Here is a 24,806-nt window from a genome sequence, read left to right as displayed (position 1 = left end):
GGATTACAGGTGTGAGCCACCTAAATTAGTATTTTAAATTAGAATCCTACTTGCTACATTACTAAGGAGAAGGAAGGTGATAGATGTTAACTTGCATATTCTCCATTTACTGTTTACTATTTATAAGCAAATTTCTAAGGCAATAATCACCTTAGCATTTTAATTCCAAATACCAATTTAAGAATTAAACCAAATAATTATTCCACCCAGAATGTTATTAAGTTCTATTAGTATTTTTAGTGGTCATAGTTTCATCTATGAAATTGTATTAACACTGTGTTCCTTAAAAGTTGAATTATGACCTGGCCTGGCACAGTGGCTCACGCCTGTAATCCCAGCACTTTGGGAGGCTAAGGTAGGTGAATCACTTGAGGTCAAGAGTTCAAAAATAGCTTGGCCAACATGCTGAAAACCCGTCTCTACCAAAAGATACAAAAATTAGCCGGGAGTGGTAGCATGTACCTATAGTCCCAGCTACTCGGGAGGCTGAGGTGGGAGAATAGCTTGAATCCAGGAGGCAGAGGTTGCAGTGAGCTGAAATTGCGCCACTGCACTCCAGCCTGGGGAAAAGAGCAAGATTCTGTCTCAAAAAAAAAAAAAAAAAAAAAGAAAAAAAAGTTGAATTATGATCAAAATAATGCTGTATAAAATGGAAAAAGAATGAATGTACCAATATTCACTTAAAAACACACTAAATTGGATTATTTGGCCAAATAATGGAAATTAAGTCAGTCCAAAGATGCACAATTATAAGGTGTTCTCCCCACATTTTCATTTGTGTATTCCTCCCAAAACTTTGGTCTAATTGTACAGAAACAGCAAGACCCTAGTCATTGTTCATGACTCCTAGGGATATTGGGGTCTCCACAATGTGACAGAAGCCCAGAGAGAACTGAAGCTAAATGGATATTGTGAGGCTGGTAATCAACATAAATCACAGTGCCTGGGTTTCAGGACCTAATTCTGGCCTGTTACCTTTTTCCCAGAGGGCTGATCAAGTGGATGAGGTATGACAGGAGAGCAAAACTCCAAGGAACAATAATCACCAGTTGGTTCAACAACAACATCATTTTTAAAATAATATAAAATCAACAGCACTTGTCATAAAAATGTCAAACAGTAGAGAGGGCATAAAATTAGAAGTAAAAAATACCTTTATCCCTTTTCAGCTTCTAATCATATTTCCCAGAAGGTTTTTTTTTTTTTTTTTGGTAGTCTTCCGGGAATTTTCTATGCAAATTCAAAAATGTAAACATAAAATATCCTTTGTTTATATACAACTGAGATCATACTCTATATATTAAATCTGTAATTTCTGTTTTTTTGAGACAGAGTCTTACTCTGGTTGCCCAGGCTGGAATGCAGTGGCGTGATCTCAGTTCACTGCAGCCTCGACCTCCCGGGCTCAGCCTCCCAAGTAGCTGGGACTACAGGCATGCTGACCACCATACCTGGCAAATTTTTTGTGTTTTTAGTAGAGATGGGATTTCACCATGTTGCCCAAGCTGGTCTTGAACTCCTGGACTCAAGCAATCCGCCTGCCTTGGCCTCCCGAAGTGCTGGGATTACAGGCATGAACCGCCGTGCCCAGCCTAACCTGCAATTTTTTTTCATGTACTTGAAGATTTTTCTATAGTGGTACAGCAGGTCCTCAAATAACATCATTTCATTATAACACTGATGAGAAAAAAAAAAATTGATTCCCAGCCAGGGCCATGTTCTCCCATCTTTGTGAGTTTTCTCCCAATCCCAAAAATGTGCACATTAGGTGAACTGCTGTGTCTAAATCGTTCCAGGATGAGTTTAGGGACATCTGTGAGTATGCCCTGCAATGGGATGGCACTCTGTCCAGGGTTGGTTCCCACCTTATACCCTGGGCTGCAGAGATTGGTTCTGGCCTCCTGTGACCTTGAACTGAAATAACTGGGTAAATAGTTATCTTACTTATTTTTATTAATCTTTCTTATACATATGTATAGTTCACATTTATTTCAATGTCTAATATTAGAAGTGTTTGGTCTTTATTGAGAAATTTGGTGATGTTTTCATGACCAGAACTATGTTATAGAAACTTAATTCTTGTTTATATCAATTAGCCTATGGTAAAAATTTATGTTGTTATATATCATTTCCCTTAAAGTCACAGTTTCCAAGAACCTAGTGACAATGTTAAGGGAGGACTTACTGTACATATAGATCTACCTCATAGAATGTATTACCACATAGATTATGGCTACTATAATTTAATTAACCAGTCCCATATTGATGAACATTCAGTTTGTTTCTAGATTTTTCCTGTTCAGACAGCTTAGCTTTGTCACCTGGCTTCTATAGTTTTGGAAGCCTGTTATCCCCATTGCTATCAGTAAGACTAGTTCTGTGACATTCCCTCTCTCACTATCAGCTATGGCCTATAGAGGATAGCCAACACTGAGTTTCTAAATGATTATGGTACTCCTTTCACCATCTCATTCCTTATCACTTTAGAAAGCAGGTTCTCCTCCAGGCTCTGAGTTTATGGCACTCTCCAAGGATATAGTATGTAGTCACCTGGCAAGAACTCCAAGAGACACTGCTACCATGCTGACAGGGTGACTCTTAGAACCAAAAAAACAAAACAAAATGGACTACACTAAGTGAAGTGAAAATACCATCTGCTTGCCAAACTCATAAGCCATTAGAAGCAAGGCAGACACAATTATCACAAGCAATAGTAGATCACTGTGAAAGTTCCCTGAACTACAGAAAGATACAGACTTTTTAATAGGGCACAGTACCCATGGAGCCAGATAGATGGGAAGCCAATAAGGTTATTGCTCAATCTAACTGATCAAAAGAAATCAAAGATGGATGAAACAAGAGGCTGATGGTAACTACCGCCAACAAAAAAAAATGACATCCCATGTTTGGTTTCCAAGACCTGAGCCAATTCTCAGTCCCAGAACTCACTGACTAAATCAAAAGCCAGGGTCCCAAGGAGAAAATACCTTACAACATCATAGCAAGTATATACGGGAATATACCTATACTTTCCCAAAGACTAGAAAAAAAAAATCATCAATATAGAACTGACTGGCTAAACCATAGTACACCCCAACACAGAATACTGTACAGCCGTAAAAAGGAATGAGGTATCTCTCTTTATACTTATATGAAGGGATCTCCAGAATGCATCATTAAATGAAGAAAACAAGATGCAGATCAGAGTATATAATATGTTAACTTTTGTAAAAAAAAAAAAAAAAGAAAAGAAAAAAGAAACTAAAATATACACACATTTTCTTTTTATTTTCAAAGTGAATTAATGAGAAGCTAAACTAAAACCATGCAACTGATATTGTAGAGTGGGAAATAAAATAGAGTGATAGAACAGGCATGGGAACAAAATTTAGCATCAAAACACCAGCTAGTCACTTTGAAGGGTTTTCACTTGACAAAGTACAATTTGAGCAGGAAAAATAACACTGATTCCAACTGATTAAAACACAACAAATATGTAAATCCATGAATTCATAATGAAACTAATAAAAAAAAAACTTCATTTGTTACCATTAGAGGTTTCTTAGGACACACAAACTTACTATTCTAAAAAAAAAAAATCCATGAATGAAGGGAATCAAGCATATATTCTGTTCCCATATACAAACTATATTTCAGAGTAAACAGTCACTCTTATAAGAGAAAGTTCTTCCTTAAAGAAGAACTAATTCATCACCATTTCAGAACAATTAGTTAAGTAATGGATATAAGTATTAATCATCAAGAGCTGCTAAAACCCTAAGCAAAAGATTGATGGAAGCTTTCGGGTAGCCAGATCAGGTTAGCGGCATGAACAATAGGACAACTGTTCATGTCTCCTGGTATGATGTAATAGGAAATACAAGGCACCATGTATGAAGTATACTGTCTCCCCCCAAAATTGAACCTCATTATAAATAAGGTTTTATACTTTAATATTAATTTTTAGGAAATACAGGATATAGAACAAGTTAAATGACACCAGGAGGTAAAATGAGCCAATCCAGAATGCAGAACATCATATGGATGAATGATCCAGTTTCTTCAACACATAAGAAAATAAAAAGAGATAGAACTAGAATCAGTTAAAAGAAATTTAAGATGTATGACAACCCAATGAGATATGTAGATATTGGATCCTTTATTTTTCTAGTGCTGCTGTAACAAATTATCACAAATTTTGTGGCTTAAAACGACACTTTATTCTCTTCTAGGGGTCAGAAATCCAAAAAGGGCCTTCACAGGCTAAATTGCAGTCAGACTACATTCCTTCTGGAGGCTCTAGGAGTTAACCCATTTTTTTGCCTTTTCCAGCTTGTATAGGCTGTCCACATTCCTTGGCTTGTGCCCCCCTTGCAGCAAGGGCATCTCTCTGCCATCTGTTTCTGCTCTCATCTCCTTCTGTCATTCTGACCCTCCTACTTCTCTCACATGGAAACACTGTAAACACACTGAGCACATCCAGATAATCCAGGACAACCTTCCCATCTCAAGATCCTTAACATAATCACATCTGCAAAGTCCCCATTGCCACATAAAGTAACATGGTAACATAGATTCCAGGGCATAAAATGTGGACATCTTGGTAGGGATCGGGGGTTTGGGCAATATTCCATCTACCATGGATTCTGATTCAAGCAAACTAACTGTGAAAAGATTTTTTTCACACTGTTGGAGAAATTTTATCATATTATATAAAGGAATTACTATTAATTTTTGGTATGAAAATGACATTGTGGTTATGTTTTTTTAAAAAAAAAAAACCTTATCTGTTGAAATGCTTACTGAAGTATTTATAGGTGAAATGATATGATCTCTGGGATTTGCTTTAAAATACTAAAAAAAAGAATATGGGGAACAGATTAAACAAGATAGGCAAAATAAAAAATGTTAAAGCTGAGCTATGGTTTCATAGGGTTCAGCATACTTCCCTACTATTGTATGTACTTGAAAACGTCCACAACAAAAGGTTTTTTAAAAATCCAAGATAATCTAATAAGGTTTAAAAGGGAAGGAGAGAGTCCAATGCTTCAATGAACAGTTCTTATGCAGATAATATTACATACCAGTGTGGATGTATGGTAGGATAAACTGTTAGATACAGAATTGCATTTAAAATGTTCATAGTAATTGCTTTGCATGAATAATAAGGCTGAACAACTAAGTAAACAAACGGAAGGTTGTGGGAGCCAGGTTTCTCACTGTAAGAGATTAAAGTTGCAAATAAACCAGAAGGGGAGGATAAAATAAACCCTGTGGTGCTGGATTAGAGTTGGAGACATCAGTATGAACTCATGGTTAGTTTAATAGATAAATAGGTAGACACTACTTATAGATACGTGTATACACGAGTTAATATACATACATTACCTAGCCCTATTGACTCAGACATCCTGGAAGCAATCACACCACAGCAGCAAAGCACAAACCCAGTACTCACATTTGGCTTCTAAATACCATTTTCCAATAAAAGGAACCAGAGATTCTTGGGAAACTGGCTGATTCTAGGACTGGGGCAGGGAAAATAAAAATAAGCCTGAAATATTTTACAATACCAGAAAGTAAGAAACTGCTGAAAAAAATAAAATGATAGAAGCATGCCAAAGAATCACAACAGCCAACCTGAAAGAACTAATGGCCAAAACTGGAACAATCTGAGCAACAAAATAAATAACATAGCATTGGATTATAATCCAAAATTATAAAATAAAATATATGAATCTATAATGATATATATAGAAGATCAAATAGGTAAGAAGTAGTACTAGCATTGGGTTAATGCTGGGATCTACTGTTGGTAAGGCTGATAACATTCAGGAAGTCAAGGTAAAAGATGGTTATGTTTAAGTGTTATGGGAAAGGTTACAGCCCAAAGAAATTCATAGATACACTGGGTCTATTCTAGGTTTAGGTTATGTGCTGTTAGATTTTGCTTTCAAAAATGAAGAGACTGGACATCCTGAAAGTCTTTCAATACCTGCAATATTGGGCAGAGCTGATACAGATAATGCTTTTTTTTAAAAAAAAGAAAAATTTACTAAAGATAGCTCTTAAGAATCTCTCTATAATCTGGCGTTCCGACTATCCACATACTGGCTCAGCCACCAGTTTAGAAAAAGGAAGGTAACTTAGATAGTTTTCCAAGGGCATTTCATACACTTCTGTCCCCAGGGAACCCTCTAACACCCCTGTGGATAGTTATCCTTACCTTTTCAGTATGGGTCCAGCAACAGACACTATCCTATAACAAATGAGGTTATTAAGGCAAAAGGTCAGCTGCCCCACGTGACAAAGTCAGAGTCTGATAGGCTCCTCCGAGGAGCTGAAAGATTCCTAAAATCTTTAACACTATACAAGCATTTGAACGATTCATTCTCCTCAAAGGAACTTTACAAGAGTTCAGGGCTCCTCCACCACAGAGGAGCCCTGGGTGTGGCGGCAGCAGCAGCAGGCAGCAGACCACTGTGTTTCCTAACAGGTTAAAACTGATGTCGAAAGTAGTTGTAAAAATACCTCCCACTGAACCAAAAATAACTATTAGAACCATGAATGCTAAAGTGAGGCAAAAAGACTTTTCTTTTAAGCTTAACTTTTAGGCACTAAAGTCTCAGTACTCTTCACCCAGATGTCTACAAGGATCACTCATTTTCTTCTTTTAGGTCTTTGTACAAAGGTTATCTCATCAGTGAGGCATTTCCTGATCATCCTATAGAAAACAGAATCTGCCTCAATTATGGATTTCCTTTCTCTCTTATCCTGCTTCATTTTCCTCATCAGGCATACTTGATATTTGTTTACATAATATCCATCCCCTCCAGTAATCTCCATTTTGGCCATGATTTTGACTATTTTACTTACCATGGTCTCCCATTTTTCTTTAGAACATTTGCCTGGACAGTAATAGCCGTCAATAAGTATGTGTTGAATGAACCTCAAACTGGAAATAACCCAAATGTCCATTAACAGGTGAATGGTAAGCAAAATATGGGTATTTCTATACAATGGGATACTATTCAGCAATATAAAGGAAAGAACTATTGATATGTGCAACAACATATGGATGAGTCTTAAAATCATCATGTAGAATTAAGGAACCAGGCACAAAATAGTAAATATTATATAATTCCATTTGTATAAAGCACAAATAAAATAGAGATCAGGCTGAGATGGGAGGATCCCTTCAACCCAGAAGTTTGAGACTAGCCTGGATGACAGAGCAAGACCCTGTCTCTTAAAAAAAAAAAATTTTAATTAGCCAGGCATGGTAGCATGTGCCTGTAGTCCTAGCTATTCCAGAGGCTGAGGCAGGAGGATCATGTAAGCCCAGGAATTTGAGATTACAGGGAGCTATGATCACGCCACTGCACTCCAGCCTGGGTGACACAGCAAGACTCTGTCTCTAAAAATAAAACAAAATAAAAATTTAAAAAGCAGATCAGTGGAAGTGAGGATAGAGTATAGAAAAAGGGAGGAACTGCAAAGGAGCACAAGGAACCTTTGTGGGGTCATAGACACGTTCTGTAATCTGATTGTGGACAGGTACATATGATTTGTCAGAACTCATCAAACTGTACACTTTCAATACATGTAGTTTATTATGCATAAATTATTCCTCAATAAAGTTGAAAAAGAAAAAAATATTTGTTAAATCAATTTACCTAAGTGCATTTGCAGCTTAAGTAAACTTTAGAAATTTTGGATACACTGTGTTTGCAAATGCTGGAAATATAGAGGGTTTTTTTTTTCCCTTTCTCCATTTCAAGCAAGGGGTTTCAGAGTGCTATTTCCCATGTATGCAGTGAAGAAAGCTTTCTTTAGCTGTCCCAAGGGGATATGAAATAGGAGTTTTGAAATCAGCTGACTCAAGCATAAATAAGTGACCCATGCTTAAGAATAACTGAAGGTGAGATTATGCTTGAGTGGAGGTTCCATATTATAATTATGCTTTACCAATTCACTTCAACCACTGATATCAAAATCTCTAAACACTCAAATGTCTTGATTAACACTTTCCTTGAGGCCAGGGTCATGGACCTCCTTGTAAGTAAAATCTCCTTAATATATTCACATAATGCTGAGTTCCATCTTATTGTCCACATGAGCTATAGCACCCAGTGTTACAGAGTATTGCCAGTGTAAAATATGAATACCAAACTCTGGTTTAAAATTTTCTGTAGAATTATCAATCTTAACATAAAAAGTAAAATCCATTTTGAAACTGATTCCTAATTCCTACAAAATGTTTTTTGGACAACTGAAGAAATGTGCGCTTATTTTTAAAATGAAGCCGCAACATTGTAAAGGAACTCTGCAGTCACTCATAACAGCATAGTGTGTATTATGAATAAGTTCACATTAGTTGCACTTGGCAAACTGGACAAAGAAGCAATAATATACACTGTGAATGTGCTACATTCCACTTTTAATCAACAAAGCATTCAGTACATTGTTATATTATGAAAAACACTGAAATTAGAAAAAGAAGCTAGATTACTGATTATTCACTATTTTCATATAAACTTTCTAACATTTATAATAAAACATGAAATTGTTAAACCTCTTATCCATGAAAACAATATGATAAAAACCTAAAATATGTACTACATTTTACTGAAATATACTTTAGTATCATAAATGACAGGAAAAGGGTATTATGTACACAACTGAGACAAGAATGACAATAATAAATTGCTTGAAACTCCATGTTACATAGCTAGAAAAGAGATACTTTGATAAGTAATATCAATTACTATCCTCTGCATTGAAGAGATGAAGTCTTTAATTCTGCTCCCCTTTTTCCCTTCTCAGCTATAGCATGCCCCATGGTCTGAGATCCGATCCTCCTCATTCTCTAGAGAGTAACATAAAAGTGATTGTTTGGAAATAAAATGAGGGGTTGAAACTCTGTATTTCAGAAGACACAATCAGTTACCTGACACCCAACACCAATCCTTGCTGTGTTAAGAATGTTAGTGTTTCTCATGCCTCACTCAGGAAGAGTTGCTTCAATACATGCTTCCATGGCTTTATTCAGTTTGCTTACACCTCAGGGAGTTTAATTTCATGCAGAGCTTTTAGATAGTGCTTTCCCGTGACAGGAGCAAATCTGGGTACCTTAAGGAGTTTAGGAAAAATGAAAACAACTTGAACTATTAATGCTTGATCTGAACTTTGGCCTTGCCCCAGAGTTAGTCTTCGAGAAGTGAGAAGAACGCAGAATGCTGGCAACACTTGAGATATTAACTAAAAATGTAAACATCTTCTAAGATAACTATTGTAGAAGAAAGAGGTAAACATAATGGAATAAAAGATGATCTTGCTGTATTTAGAGTTTATATTATAGCCATCAAGGGAAATAGCAATAAAAAGTGGATGTCAGAGATTTGACTGAACTGAACTGATTTCATAAAAGGCTTAAGAATCAGCCTGACTAGGAAAAGAGAGGTAAAACACCTGCGTTACTAGTCCCCACACGAACAATGCATTTATTTTCAAACAAAGAGCAGATAATGCTCAAGCTTTGGAAGGGGAGATCTATTTTTCAGAGAAAGTATGGACACCTGAAAGAAACACAAGGGGCATTGTGTTTAGGAATGAAACATGTGATCTAAGGAAATGCCAGTTTATCCAAGTTTTGGCTGAGTTACTGCTTTGTTAAGAGAAGGGACATATTTTTGAAACAACTGTGATTAACTGAAGTTTAATGTGCCTTTTTGTAATTACCTATAATTTTAAAAGATTATATTGTAGCTTGTAAGCCTGGTTTAAGAACAAATCAGGTGATCTTTTTAAAAAACAAAACATCACGTGTTTCATTGTTTAGAATTTACCTCCAAATACAGAGGAACTCTACATTTTGCTATTTACTAAGACAATTTTGTTTATTCAATTTGGCTTCTCTTTTGGCCTTTGGTTTCTGCACATGGTCATATCACCACCAATTACTTAATATTTCTCAAAGTTTCTGTAATTATGCTAGTGACTGAAAAATCACTCTGCATAACTGGGATTTCAAATAAGATAAATTATCACAATTTATAGGACCTTGTTGTTCCATGTTCTAATTCAAAGGATAGTGCTTGAGTAAATTTTTTTTATACATTCTAGAACTCATAGACATTAGAACCCTCTGGGTCACAAATGAGCTAAAAGAATAAATGATGCAGATTGTTAGAATTGCTTTTTGAGTCTCACGTCCTTCTTTTTTTTTTTTTTTTTTGAGACAGAGTCTCGCTCTGTGGCCGAGGCTGGAGTGCAGTGGCACGATCTCCGCTCACTGCAAGCTCCGCCGCCTCCTGAGTTAACGCCATTCTCCTGCCTCAGAAGCTGGGACTACAGGCGCCCGCCACCACGCCCGGCTAATTTTTTTGTATTTTCAGTAGAGACGGGGTTTCACCCTGTTCGCCAGGATGGTCTCGATCTCCTGACCTCATGATCCGCCCGCCTCGGCCTCCCAACGTGCTGGGATTACAGGCGTGAGCCTCCGCGCCCGGCCAAGTCTCACGTCATTTCTGAGCTAGAGGACATTCTAGCTGTAGTCTGTAGCTGTGTGACCTCATACAAGTTTGATACTTAGCTTCTCCACTCTTCTTTTCTCCATCTGTAAAAAAATGCGAAACTATCCCACAGAATTATTCTTAGTATTACTTTTTATAGTTCATGTTTATAACAATGTATCAGTATATTTGCCAGTCTCTTTGATAAACATTGTTACTTACATCCTACTCTTAGGCATTGTTTTCTTGTGACTGAAGTATATCATTTAGTGTTCTCTTGGGAAGAATCCGTGAGCTTTGCCCTCGAAAGGTATTTTTGTTGGTTATTGACTCTTAAGCAGACAGTTCATTTACCTCAACTGTTAGAAGATATTTATTTGCTGTATTCTGCCGATGCTGATGAGAAATCTGTCAGCAGACTATCATTCATGTATAAGCAATCCATTTTTTCTCTAAGATTAAAGTGAGACAATTGGAATTAACATAATTTTAAGGTTCCTGTCTTATTTGTCTGGAGGACAGATATATTAACTTCTGATTTGTTAATAAAATAATTAATTTCAAGAAAATCACTGAAATTACAGAATATGTAACTATCAAACCAGAAGAGGGGGAGAGAAGTGATAGATACAGAGAAAAAACAAAACAGAGTAAATGGAAAAACAAAAGATGATAAAAAATAATTCTAAATATGTCAGTAATCACTAAGTGGCGTAAACTCACCAGATACACACTGGAGACTCCAAAATTGTTACTTTCTTAAATCCAGCTGTTAATCTACTGTTAAGAAGACATTTAAACCTGACAGCACACAAAAGTTACTATTATAGAAAAAAATACACTATACAGTCACTAACAAAATTAAAAGCTGGTAGAGCTACACTAATTGTCATAAGCAGAATTTGAAGATGGCCCTAACATTTCCAGTCTAGTGTACATAACTTTTGTCCAGTTATGCAGTCAAGCACAAATCTAGGTACTCCCGAAAAGGAATTTTGTAGATATCCTAAATCAGTTCACTGTAGGTAAAGAAGTTATCCAGGTGGGCCAGAAGAAGCCAGAGAGTCAAAGCATGAGGGAGATTTAATGTATAAAATGTTCCCCATTACTAGCTTTAAAATGGTGAGGGTTATGTGGCAAGAAATGCAAGTGGTCTCTAGGAGCCGAGAGTGGTCCCTAATTACAGGCAGCAAGGAAATGGGGATTTCAGTCATACAACCATAGGGAACTGAATTCTGCCACAACCACATGAACTTGGAAGAGGACCCAGAGCTCTAGCTGACAACACAGACCAGCCAATAACTGAATTTTTATCTTTATAAGACCCTGAGTCAAGGCACAAATAAGAAAATGTGGCCTATAGTCAAGAAAAGCAAAATATTCAAAATAGTACATCCAAACCAAATGGTCAATACATACATGAAGATACTCCACATCATTAGCCATCAGGGAAATGCAAATTAAAACCACGATGAGATACTTCTTCACACTCACTAGGATGGCTAAAGTAAAAATATCAGATAACAACTGGAGAAATCAGAATCCATATACACTGCTGGTGGAAATGTAAAATAGTATAGCCACTTTGGAAAACAGTCTAGCAGTTAATCAGTTAAATATATAGTTACCATATAACTTAGTAATTTCACTCCTAGGTATCTATCTTGGAGAAATAAAAATATATGTCCACACAAAAACTGGAATGCAAATGTTTATAGCAGTATTATTTATTATAGTTAAGGATGGAAATAATCCAATGTCCATCAACAGACAAATGGATAAACAAAATGTGGCATATCTATCTAATTAAATATTATTTGGCAATATAAAAGAATGAAGTTCAGATGCATACTACATCAATGAACCTTGAAAACATTTTGCTAAGTGAAAAAAAGTCAGACAGAAGATCACACATTATATGATTTAATTTGTATGAAATGTCCAGAATAGGTAAATCTATAGAGATGAAAAGTAGATTAGTATTGCCTAAGGATTGGGGAAAAAAATTAAGGGTAATAACTAAAGGGTTTCTTTCTGAGGTGATGAAAATATTCTAAAAATGAATGTGGTGGTGCTGGTATATATCTGTAAATACACTAAAAGTCATTGAATTATACATGTTAAATGAGTGAATTACATTATATTAAATATTTCCTGTAAGGCTATTATTTTTTAAAAATGAATTAAATGGAGGTCCTAAACTGAAAAATATACAATAACTGAAATGAAAAATTCAGTAAATGAGCATAATAGCATAATGGAGATGGCAACCAAAAGAGTCAGTGAATATGAAGGCAGGTCAATAGAAATTATACACTGTGAAGAGCAGAGATAAAAAACATCTGACACAAAGTGACTGAAAGTAAAAGAACGGAAAAATAAACATCATGAAAATGGGAAGTGGTATGACTATTTTGATATTAGACAAAGTAGGACTCAAGATATAAGAATATTACAAATGATAAAGCAAGAAATTTCACAATGATAAAAAGAACAACTCATCAGGAAGAGCTAACAATCTAAATATCTATGTAGACTGGACATGGTAGCTCATGCCTGTATTACCAGCACTTTGGGAAGTTAAGACGAGAGGGTTACTTGGGCCAAGGAGTTCAAGAGCAGCCTGGGCAACATAGTGAGACCACATATCTACAAAAATTTAAAAATTAGCCAGGCATGGTAGCACATACCTGTAGTCATAGTTACTCAGGAGGATCACTTAATGCCCACGAATTTTAGGTTACAGTGAGCTATGATCATGCCACTGCACTCCAGCTTGGGCAACAGAGTATGCCTTGTCTCAAAAAATAAAATAAATATGTATGTACTTAAGAAGAATTTCAAAATTCATTAGGCAAATATTAATAGAAATAAAGGAAGGATTATTAATAGGCAAATCTACAAATAATATTAGAGATTGTAATAGCTCTCTCTCATAAACTGATAACAATTAGGCAAAAAAGTCAGCAAGGAAATAAATGATCAATAGTATTTACCTCATTAATATTTATAAAACACTCAGCCAACAACTGCAGAATGCGCATTCTACTCAAATGTACATAGTAAATTCACTAAGGTAAAATATTCATATATACTAAGCTACACATTCTCAATAAAGTTAAAAAGTTTCTACTTTAAACTTCATATGGAACCAAAAAAGAGCCCGCATAGCCAAGACAATCCTAAGCAAAAAGAACAAAGCTGGAGGCATCATGCTACCTCACTTCAAACTATACTACAAGGCTACAGTAACCAAAACAGCATGGTACTAGTACCAAAACAGATATATAGACCAATGGAACAGAACAGAGGCCTCAGAAATAACACCACACATCTACAACCATCAGATCTTTGACAAACCTGACACAAACAAGCAATGGGGGAAAGATCCCCTATTTAATAAATGGTGTTGGGGAAACTGGCTAGCCATATGCAGAAAACTGAAACTGGACCTCTTCCTTACATCTTATACAAAAATTAACTCAAGATGGATTAGAGACTTAAACATAAGACCTAAAACCATAAAAATCCTAGAAGAAAACCTGGGCAATACCATTCAGGACATAAGCATGGGCAAAGACTTCATGTCTAAAACACCAAAAGCAATGGCAACAAAAGCCAAAATTGACAAATGGTATCTAATTAAACTAAAGAGCTTCTGCACAGCAAAAGAAACTACCATCAGAGCGAACAGGTAGCCTACAGAATGGGGGAAAATTTTTGCAATCTATCCATCTGACAAATGGCTAATATCCAGAATCTACAAAGAACTTAAACACATTTACAAGAAAAAAACAACCTCATCAAAAAGTGGGCAAAGAATATGAATAGACACTTCTCAAAAGAAGACATTTATGCAGCCAACAAAGATATGAAAAAATGCCCATCTTCACTTGTCATTAGAGAAATGCAAAGCAAAACCACAATGAGATACCATCTCACACCAGTTAGAATGGCGATCATTAAAAAGTCAGGAAACAACAGATGCTAGAGAGGATGTGGAGAAACAGGATAGCTTTTACACTGTTGGTGGGAGTGTAAATTAGTTCAACCATTGTGGAAGACAGTGTGGCAATTCCTCAAGGATACAGAACTAGAAATACCATTTGACCCAGCAATCCCATTACTGGATATATACCCAAAGGATTATAAATCATTCTGCTATAAAGACACATGCACATGTATGTTTACTGCAGCACTATTCACAATAGCAAAGACTTGGAACCAATCCAAATGCCCATCAATGATAGACTGGATAAAGAAAAGGTGGCACATATATACCATGGAATACTATGCAGTCATAAAAAGTGTGAGTTCATGTCCTTTGCAGGGACATGGATGAAGTTGGAAACCATCATTCTCAGCAAACTATCACAGGAACAGAAAACCAAATACCTCATGTTCTCACTCATAAGTGGGAGTTGAACAATGAGAACACATGGACACAAAGAGGGGAACATCATACACCAGGGCCTGTCGGGGGATGGGGGTCTAGGGGAGGAATAGCATTACGAGAAATACCTAATGTAGGTGACCACCATGGCACGTGTATACCTATGTAACAAAACTGCATGTTCTGCACATGTACCCCAGAACTTAAAGAATTATATATAAAAAAAAAAAAGTTAAAAAGTTTAAGATGTTATACAATGGAATTAAATTAGAAATTAATCATATGATACATAGAAAATCTACAAATATCTGGAAATTAAATAACACAATTCTACTTAATACTGGCGTCAAAGAAAAACTCACAAGAGAAATTATAACGTATTTTTGGTGTGCCCTGCCCATGCCCCTCTGCTGCTTTTTCCAGGAGCAGGGAAGGAGTAGAGACAAAGGCTGATGAGGGTCTAATCTAAATTTAATCTCTTGTATTTTTTAACTTTGTGTGTGGAAATAATTATAGATTCACACGAAGTTGCAAACATAGTACAAGAAGTTTTCATGTACCTGCTAGCTTCCCCACTAGATAAATCCCAGTACTTAAGAGTTATTTAAAATCAGGAAATTGACATTGTCATTTTTCTGTGCCATTTTATCACTCACTATCACTGAAATTAAGATACAGAACTATCACCACAAAGATCTCCCTCATGCTACCCCTTTACAATCACACCACCTCCCCATCCCAAACCCCTGGCAAACATTAATTTGCTCTCCACCTCTATAATTTTGTAATTTCGAGAACATTATATAAACAAAATTATACAACATGTGACCTTTTGAGATTGTTTTTCACTTAGCATAATGAGAGCCATCTAAATGATTATGTGTATCAACAATTCATTCCTTTTTATTAAGTAGTATTCCCTGTAGTATTCACTGCTCACATCATTATTCACTTATTGTAGAACATTTTGATGTTTCTGGTTTGGAGCTATTATAAATCAGGCTGCCATGAACATCTGTGTAAGGATTTTTGTACGAACACAAGTTTTCAACCCCTTTGGGTAAATACCAAGGAGTACAATGCTGGATCATATGTTATGTTTCACTTTTTGTTTTGTTTTGTTTGTTTTCCAAGATGGAGTCTTTGTCACCCAGGCTGGAGTGCAGTGGCATGATCTCGGCTCACTGCAGCCTCCACCTCCCGGGTTCAAGGAATTCTCCTTTCTCAGCCTCCTGAGTAGCTGGGATTAGAGGTGTGCACCACCATGCCCAGCTAATTTTTGTATTTTTAGTAGAGACATGGTTTCACCATGTTGGCCAGGCTGGTCTCGAACTCCAAAGTGTGTTCAGTTTTTTAAGAAACTGCCAAACCATTTTCCACAGTAGCTGTACTATTTTATATTCCTGTCAGCAATGTATGAGAGATCCAATTTCTATGCATTCTCACCAGTATTTGGTGGTATCATAATTTTTAAATGTTAGCTGTTACAATAATTATCTTAAGAATATCTTATTGTATTTTTAATTTGCACTTTGCTAATGGCTATTGATCCTTTTATGCACTTATCTGCATCTGTACAGCCTTTTCAGTGAAGGAAAGAGTGCCAAGGTTATTGTATAAAAAAGCATTCAAGATGGGAGATACTGTTGCTGGCTTTTCCAGAAAATACAGTCTGGAGTCTGGTATCGGCTACTTGGAAAAGACGGATCTTGAGCATGACAGGATTTAGATAATGAAGAAGCAAGAAAAGACGTTTTTAGTGTATACTGCTGCACTCTGTCATTGAGAGTTTAAAACAACGCAGCATTTGTATTTACTCAAAAATAAATAACCAGAATAAAAAATATGGAGAATAGGCTACTTCAATTTCAAATAGTAAAACTTCCTCAAAAGATCCGGTATTCATATCTTTATCCCAAAACTTGCCCCCTCTAGTAATTGCCCACATCTCTTTAACCTCCACTTTTCTCCTCTTCTCTGCAGCTCTATACATCAATCTGTCTCTTTTTTCTCCCTTATAAGAAACAAAGTAGTACATTTTTAACTTCTCCCAACTTCTTCCATTATCAGTTCAGAAAAATACAGAAGGATTATATTGTGACTGTTTATCCTGTGAATGTTAGGAAAAGATACATGTTCCACACCATATGCGAAGAAACCAGAGGGAAGAGCAGGTGTTTTCAAATATAAAGAGTAAATAAGATATCTTAAATATTCACTCAGTTTCAGTGTATGGCAATGTATTTCTACCTATATGTGCACTTACGGATTACTAAATTCACTCTCACACAATGGCTTTAAAAGGCAAAGAAAAGGCAAATTGAAGGTAATGGAACAATGCACACACAATACCAAACAAGAAAATAGCACAATCTCCATCAGCCCCATCTTTATTTAAAAACAGTAACAATATAATCAAGTCTGGAAAGAAGCTAACCAAAGTAATTTAAAATTATTTTTTAAACTATTTGAAAAAATTGCAGTTATCAGTAACAATGAACTTTATTATTCATTGAAATAAGATGTTAATAATTATGTACATGTGTATAATATATGAATAAGTAAATAAATATCAACAGTCAAAAAAGGTTTAGAGCCCACTTAGAACACTGAAAGTGCTGTTCTCTCCACCTCTCTCACTCTACCCTACCCACTGGTTAGACACTGCTCTTGCAAATGTCAGGCTCCTGGCTTGAGCTCCTACCCAGTTCTCTTGAGTTCCTGAGGTTTCTCTGGTCCCTCTTTTCCAAGGTACAGGTTCCTGGAGGAATCCTGGCCTTGCGTACCAACTGAATGACTTGATCCTGTTTTTCTTTGCCTCAATTCTGGATAGATTTCCTGAGTTTGCATCTCATATTCTAGTCCTTCCTCTCAACCTCCCATCTTGACCAAAACTCATCTTTTAGGGTAAATATGGCCCCTCATTTGGATATCATGCCCACTTGGCTGTCTTCTTGGTACCTAAGAAAAAGCCCAACAGCTGTGGGGCTGAAAAAGAAGTAAGAGCAGGACAGAGAATGCCAATACCTACAGTTCTAATGAGTCACTTACAATACATTGTTCTAAGTGTAAAGTTCTTAAAATCCAAAGTTAAGAAAAAAAAATATTTATAGGTAATTTTAAAAAACAATAACACAGCACTTAATGGAAATACCAAGAACCAACTATCCAGTACCAAGAACATTTCCAATATAATGATACATTTACAGTGATGCTTTTTTAAATTGATAAACATTGTATGTATTTCTGGTGTATAACATGGTATTTTGATATATGTATATATTGTGTAACGGTTAAATGAAGCCATTTACTTCACATACCATTTTTTGGTCATGAGAACACTTAAAATCTACTCTCAGCAATTTTCAAGTATACAATCTATTGTTATTAATGACAATCACCATGAGGTAAAGTAGATCTTTTGAACATATTCCTCTTGTCTAACTGAAATTTTGTGCTCTTTATTCAACGTCTCCATAATCCTCCTACCCCTTTACAGTGATGCTTTTTGAGTCACAGACTCCGTTGGTCTATGAGTTTCTTGAAAATAGGGACCATGGCCTATGCAACTTTGTTTCCCCAGACCTGGCCTTCAAACTTATGATTAATATTATTTAGTTATTGTTACTACTTTTAAAACACTTACTATGTGTCAAGCTCTTGCTAAGCATATTGCAAATATTACCCCGTTTAATCCTCATAACAATCTTATCATTCCTTTTTACAGATGAAGAAATTACACTCAGAAGCCCAGTAACTTACCTAAGATCTTAAAATTAGTACATGGTTGAACTGGGATTTTAACTCAGGTCTTTCTCACTTTGAAATTCAAACTCTTAACAAGACTACTCTAATGCTGAGCGGGGAAAGTGGGGTAGGGAGATACATACAAGTTTGCCACTGCTTCCCAGGCCAGAAGTAACAGCATGTTCCTACTTAGAAAATGTGACCTCCAGCCATGTTTCCAGCTAATTATGACTTCTCTGGCATTAAAGACACCGATCACAACACTCTCAGACACAGGAAATCTCTAAAATATGTCACAGAAAAAATAAGTTGTAGTGACACACATATCCAGTGAGTGAAATATAAAATACTAACTTTTGTAAATGTAGCTGAGGTTACTTTTCCTTGTGAGCCTAATTATTGCTGGCACATAAAATGAAGCTATTTGCAAATTCATACCTCTTAATTTGGCACAAGGTAGTAACTTAAAGAAAAAAAACTATAGGTAGGCAAAAAAAAAAAAAAAAAAAAAAAAACAAATCACTGCTTACAGCAGCACACAGAACCAAAAAGTGATGCAATTTTCACTGCATGTCTTCTCAAGTTGGAGAATTCATTAGCACCTGTATAGTACTTGGCTAATTTCAGACAAAGCAAGTTGCATATTTAACCATAAGTTCATCTTGCTTTGTAGTTCTATGGCTTCATATTAGAAGTTTAAGTATACCAATTACTTCATCATTAAATACAGATATAAAATAACCATTTCAGGTTATTTTTCTTTTAAGTTTTGATCACTCATAGCGTTTTCTAAGTAATACATTCTTTTCTAAGTGTACATTCTTAAGAGTATATTCTACTATTGAAGTTGGCTTTAGCCACTAAAATTAGAAAATATACTGTAGTGCTCTTTTCTTTTCAATTCTAAATAAATTTTAATTTACAGGTTTTTTTAACAGAAAATAAGCAAAATGTATTTATTTAATATACATCACAAGAGCTCAGATACTTAATTTTAAAAACAGAAATGGGCGAAATGTCATGGCTCATGCCTATAATCCCAGCACTTTGGGAGGATGAGGTAGGAGGATCTTTTGATCTCTGGAGTTCCAGGACAGCCTGGATAACACAGGGAGACCCCGTATCTACAAAAAATAAAAATAAAAATTAGCCTGACACTGTGACTTACACCTGTGGTTCCAGTTGCTTGGGAGGCTGAGGTGGCAAAATGGAAAAGCCCAGGAGGTCGAGCTTGCAGTGAGCCGTGATCATGCCATTGCACCCCTGTTAGAGCAAGACCTTGTCTCAGAAATAAAATAAAAAATAAAAAACAGAAACAAAACAAAAATAACAAACACCACAGCTCAAGATACAGAGTCCTATACAGAAATCAAGTAAATTTCCCATCTAAGGGAAAAATGAAGAGACAACACAAGGAGAGGTTGGGCAGCCTGAGTCAGGGCTCCTGGCTGGAGACCTGCTTTGAGTAGATTTCTTGCAGGTTACTTCTTAAAAGCTGTGGAGTTTTTCTAGAACTCAGCAGCATGTGTGTTCAAAAGGCTATCGATGTTGAGTTCTACTAGTAGGCTGTGGATGGAGTGCAGGGTGTTCTTGACGTCATACAGGGCAGACCACTTGTCCTTTAGGATGTGCAGACAGGTGTTACACTGGGCGTCAACGTTGAGATAGTGGCAGGGCGTGAGGAACTTAACCAACAGCATACTATATGGGTAGCCACTGGGGAACTCCAGGGAAACATTATATCTCAGGTCTTCTGTGCCAGCTGCTTGAGGGACAGTCCTAGTGATTTCAAAAGGTTGTCTGATGCAGGTAAGGCATAAATCCCTTTGTTGCCAGAGATCACAAGGGTCTTCAGCTCCTGCTGTATCCTGCCATACCCACTGCTGCGCTCCGCTCCTTTATGGGCAGCAATGCTGGTGGCAGCTGTGTTGCAGTTTTGGCAGGCCATCCAGGCAGCACCGGCGGCGAGACAGGAACTCAGAGAACATGACTGCAACTGCCTACTTTTTTTAAAATGGTAGATGAAAATGCTTAAGTGGACTAACCAGCTCCTAATTGTCTCATTTAACTGAAAACTGTTTCTAGTCAACAAGGATGGGCCCCACCAGCCTTACAGTATGAGAAAACCTGATCTCCGGCCAAAAGTGGATGTTCTGAAGTGGATCCATAATCTAACCACTGTTAATCTGATTCTTCCTCCTGGAGATGTGGAATTGAGACCCAATTCTAATCAGCTAAGGCTGCTTGCTTAAACTAATTTGCTTCAGGGAGAACATCCCCCCCCAACATAAACACTGAAGCAAAAGTAACATGGGAACATATGTACTATCTTAACAAAACTACCAGTGCTATAGGCTGAATTACGTCCCTGCCCCCAAAATTCTTAAGTTGAAGTCCTAGCCCTTAGTACCTCAGAATGTAACTGAATTTAGAGATAGGGTCATTTTTTAAACTTTTTCATGTCAGGTAATGTGCAGACTGGCATCAAGGTCTGAGGGAGGCACACCTCACACAATAACGTGAAAACACAATCATTACTTTATGAAACACAAAAGAACCTAGGTTCTTTAAAGAGGTAATTAAATTAAAGTGAAGTCATTAGGATGGGCCCTAATCCAACGTGACCAGTGTCCTTACTAAGATGTGGAAATGTGGACACAGACACATACAGGGGGAAGACAATGTGAAGGGGCAGGGAGATTATTTCCATCTACAAAGCGAGAAGAAGCCTGGAACAGATCCTTCCTTCCCTCAGAAAAAGACAACCCTGCTGATAACCTAATCTCAGACTTTTAACCTCTAGGACTGTGAGAAAATAAATTTGCTAGTTAGCCCCAGCCACTAACACAACCATAAAGGGACACATCCTTGTTTGAGATGCTTGGGATAGAATGTAAGACCCTGAAGGAATAGGTATCAGAAGCCACAGAAACAAAGCAGATGGTAAAACTACTCTGGATGGCACCAGAAAAAAACTGTTTTTTCTGTCTCCAGGAAAGAAGGAGAAAGAAGTCAGTAAGGAAGTTTGAAGTGTAGGGACTTTTTGGATGAAGGGCCAAAAGAATTTTCTCAGGAGTGTCTGAAAGTATCCCCAACGAGCAATCCTGATTATATTCCTATGATATAAACCCCCAAACCTTCAACAAAATCTATTACATATGGAAACAGAAACCCACAGCCAGAGGTGACCATGAGAACATCAACCTGGCATTCCTCCACCCCCTTATCTCACTGCTCTCTCATTCAGAAATTTGTAGAAATCTCACAGAAGTCACATGAGCCCCACCGGGTATGAAATATGGTTCATGACAATATTATCTAAATCTCAAAGCACTGGGATATTTTAGCTGACACTTGGAACTGCAAAGAAAGATGAAGTAGACTCGCAGATAGATGCAGAAATGAAAGACCAAGTGACCCCAGAGAGAGAGAATGAGAGTTATGAGGCTATTTTCTGGTTCTAATTCCTCATTTAGCCAGACTGACTCCCTGCTTTAGAAATACCCACATCCCTATATTCTTCTTGGGATAACTTTATAGCCTCAAAATAAATCCCCCTTTTTTGATGTTGGTTAAACTAGCTCATGTTAGTTTCATTTCTGATTAAAATAATTTTAACTAGGATTTATATAATATACATATGAAAGGACATCATAAATAAACAGCAAAACCAGACAGTTATTAGAAGTTTTAATCTGGGCTGCTATTCCAGGGGGGACATTTATACCACAACAATACAGTGAATAAAAGAACTGTCTCATTTTTCCAAACTAGTGTCACATAGAATACTTCACATACTGTCAATATTAGGTAGGGGTTAATAACTATGCTATAAAAAAGAGTGTTTTGAGGTCAAATACATTTGGAAAATACTAATACAGAATAAATGACTTCTGAGCAGTTGGGGGAGACTTTTTTTAAGGGGAGTTGACTATAAGACCCTTTCTTCCCACTGAGTGGCAAAGAAGGTACATTATTGAAGGGGAACTTAAAGGTAATTACTTCGACAATAACAAGTTTATACTTGTTACAAAAGTAGCTAAAATAATATAATATCAATGTAAGGACAAAATCTAGTTCATCTCTAAAGGAGTATAATGTAATGGTTAAAACCCATGATTTCTAGAACTAGGCTGCCAATCTCTCTGTAACTATTTCCTCATCTCTAAATAATACTTACCTCAATGCTTTGTGAGAATTAAATGAGTTACTATATGTATTAGTCCGTTTTCATGCTGCTGATAAAGACATACCCAAGACTGAGCAATTTACAAAACAAGGAGGTTTATTGGACTTACAGTTTCATGAGGCTGGGGAGGCCTCACAATCACGGCAGAAAGTGAAATGCAAGGAGGAGCAAGTCACATCTTACATGGATGACCGCAGGTAAAGAGAGAGCTTGTTCAGGGAAACTCTCATTTTTTAAAACCATCGGATCTCATAAGACTCATTCACTATCACAAGAACAGTGCATGAAAGACTCGTACCCATAATTCAATCATTTGGGTGGGGACACAGCCAAACCACATCACTATATAAAAAGTACTTCAGCCAGGCACGGTGGCTCACACTTGTAATCCCAGCACTTTGGGAGGCTGAGGCAGACGGATTACTGGAGGAGTTCAAGACCAGCCTGGACAATATGATGAAACCCCTCTCTACTAAAAATGTAAAAGTTAGCCGGGTGTGGTGGTACATGCCTGTAGTCCCAGTTGCTCAGGTGGCCAAGGCACGAGAATCACTTGAACCTGGGAGGTGGAGGTTGCAGTGAGCCAAGATTGCACCACTGCGCTCCAGCCTGGGTGACAGAGTGAGACTCTGTCTCAAAAAAAATGTACTTCAAAGTGGCAAACTTCTGAAAATGCTAGTTATTATTATGAAGATGCCTCCCTAAAAATCTGTAATTTATCAACTTCTAAGACAGACTGAGAACTTTCCAGATTTTATATATCAGCTTAAAGAAAGTGACCCATTCAGGGCCAGGTGTGGTGGCTCACGCCTGTAATCCTGGCACTTTGGGAGGCCAAGGCAGGTGGATCATGAGGTCAGGAGTTCAAGACCAGCCTGGCCAAGATTGTGAAACTCCGTCTCTACTAAAAACACAAAAAGTTAGCCAGGCATGGTGGCAGGCACCTGTAATCCCAGCTACTCGGGAGGCTGAGGCAGGAGAATTGCTTGAATTTGGAGGGCAGAGGTTGCAGTGAGCCGAGATCATGCCACTGCCCTCCAACCTGGGCAACAGAGTGAGACTCTGTCTCAAAAAAAAAAAAAAAAAAAATGAAAGTGACCCATTCAGAATGAACCAACTTGAGACACAGAAGAAGACTGGCCAGTGACACCACAGAAGGCCAAAAAGTCAAGAACTCTGATTAGAACCAGGACAAAGGGTTTTAAAATATGCTGTTGCTGTTGAAGAGGTTGGTAGTTAACCTAGAGCCATGATTTCGCTATAGCTTTATAGTATTTCAATTTTTATGTATAATTATTTTTATTATGTTCTGATTCACGTCCCATTTAGATGGTATTAAGGGTATATACTGTACCTGGGGACAACCACCTATATTTGCATGACTGTCATATCTCCAAGGTCATGTTAACAGGGCCTAAATAATTTCTCTAATTTAACGTTAATTTGCTTTTTTAAAAAAATGTGTTGTTTATTTTTAGTAGAGAAACATCTCTCTATGTTGTCCACTCTGCTCGCAAACTCCTGGCCTCAAACGATTCTCCGGACTCAGCTTTCGAAAGAGAAGGGATTACAAGCTAATATTAACTTACTTTAATCGTGTGTAGATGATCCTTTTCTTAATGGAGATAATGACTTCTACCTTGGTTTCAGACATTTTTTGACCACTATTATGCAATTTCTTTTTTAAATTTTGTTTTATTAATCTATTTTTAAATTTTAATTTATTTTTATTTGTATATATTCATGGAATACAAGTATGACTTTGCGAGGCTGATATATTGTTATCATGTAATTTCTTAAACTAATAATTAATGCTTATCAGAATTATCTCAAATAGATCTTTACTCTTGGAGGTATTGTAAACTAGTATTAACAAAAATAAATCCTCTCAAATCTCAAAAATGATGTAATTATATACAAAAAGATAGCCAACTGGGCTCTTCTTCGTCTTTTTTTTTTTTTT

The 24,806-nt window shown here is 36.8% G+C and overlaps 1 pseudogene; it reads right to left on the bottom strand.

Annotated features, from left to right (window-relative positions):
* Positions 1–20,089: 20,089 nt before the first annotated feature.
* Positions 20,090–20,602, bottom strand: LOC105545240 (annotated as a pseudogene).
* Between the last annotated feature and the right edge of the window lie 4,204 nt (positions 20,603–24,806).

This window comes from Mandrillus leucophaeus, unplaced genomic scaffold, assembly GCF_000951045.1.
Source record: "Mandrillus leucophaeus isolate KB7577 unplaced genomic scaffold, Mleu.le_1.0 Scaffold322, whole genome shotgun sequence".
Classification (NCBI taxonomy): Eukaryota; Metazoa; Chordata; class Mammalia; order Primates; family Cercopithecidae; genus Mandrillus; species Mandrillus leucophaeus.
Note: the sequence above shows the minus strand (reverse complement) of the source record. Positions and strands in the feature narration are given on the sequence as shown.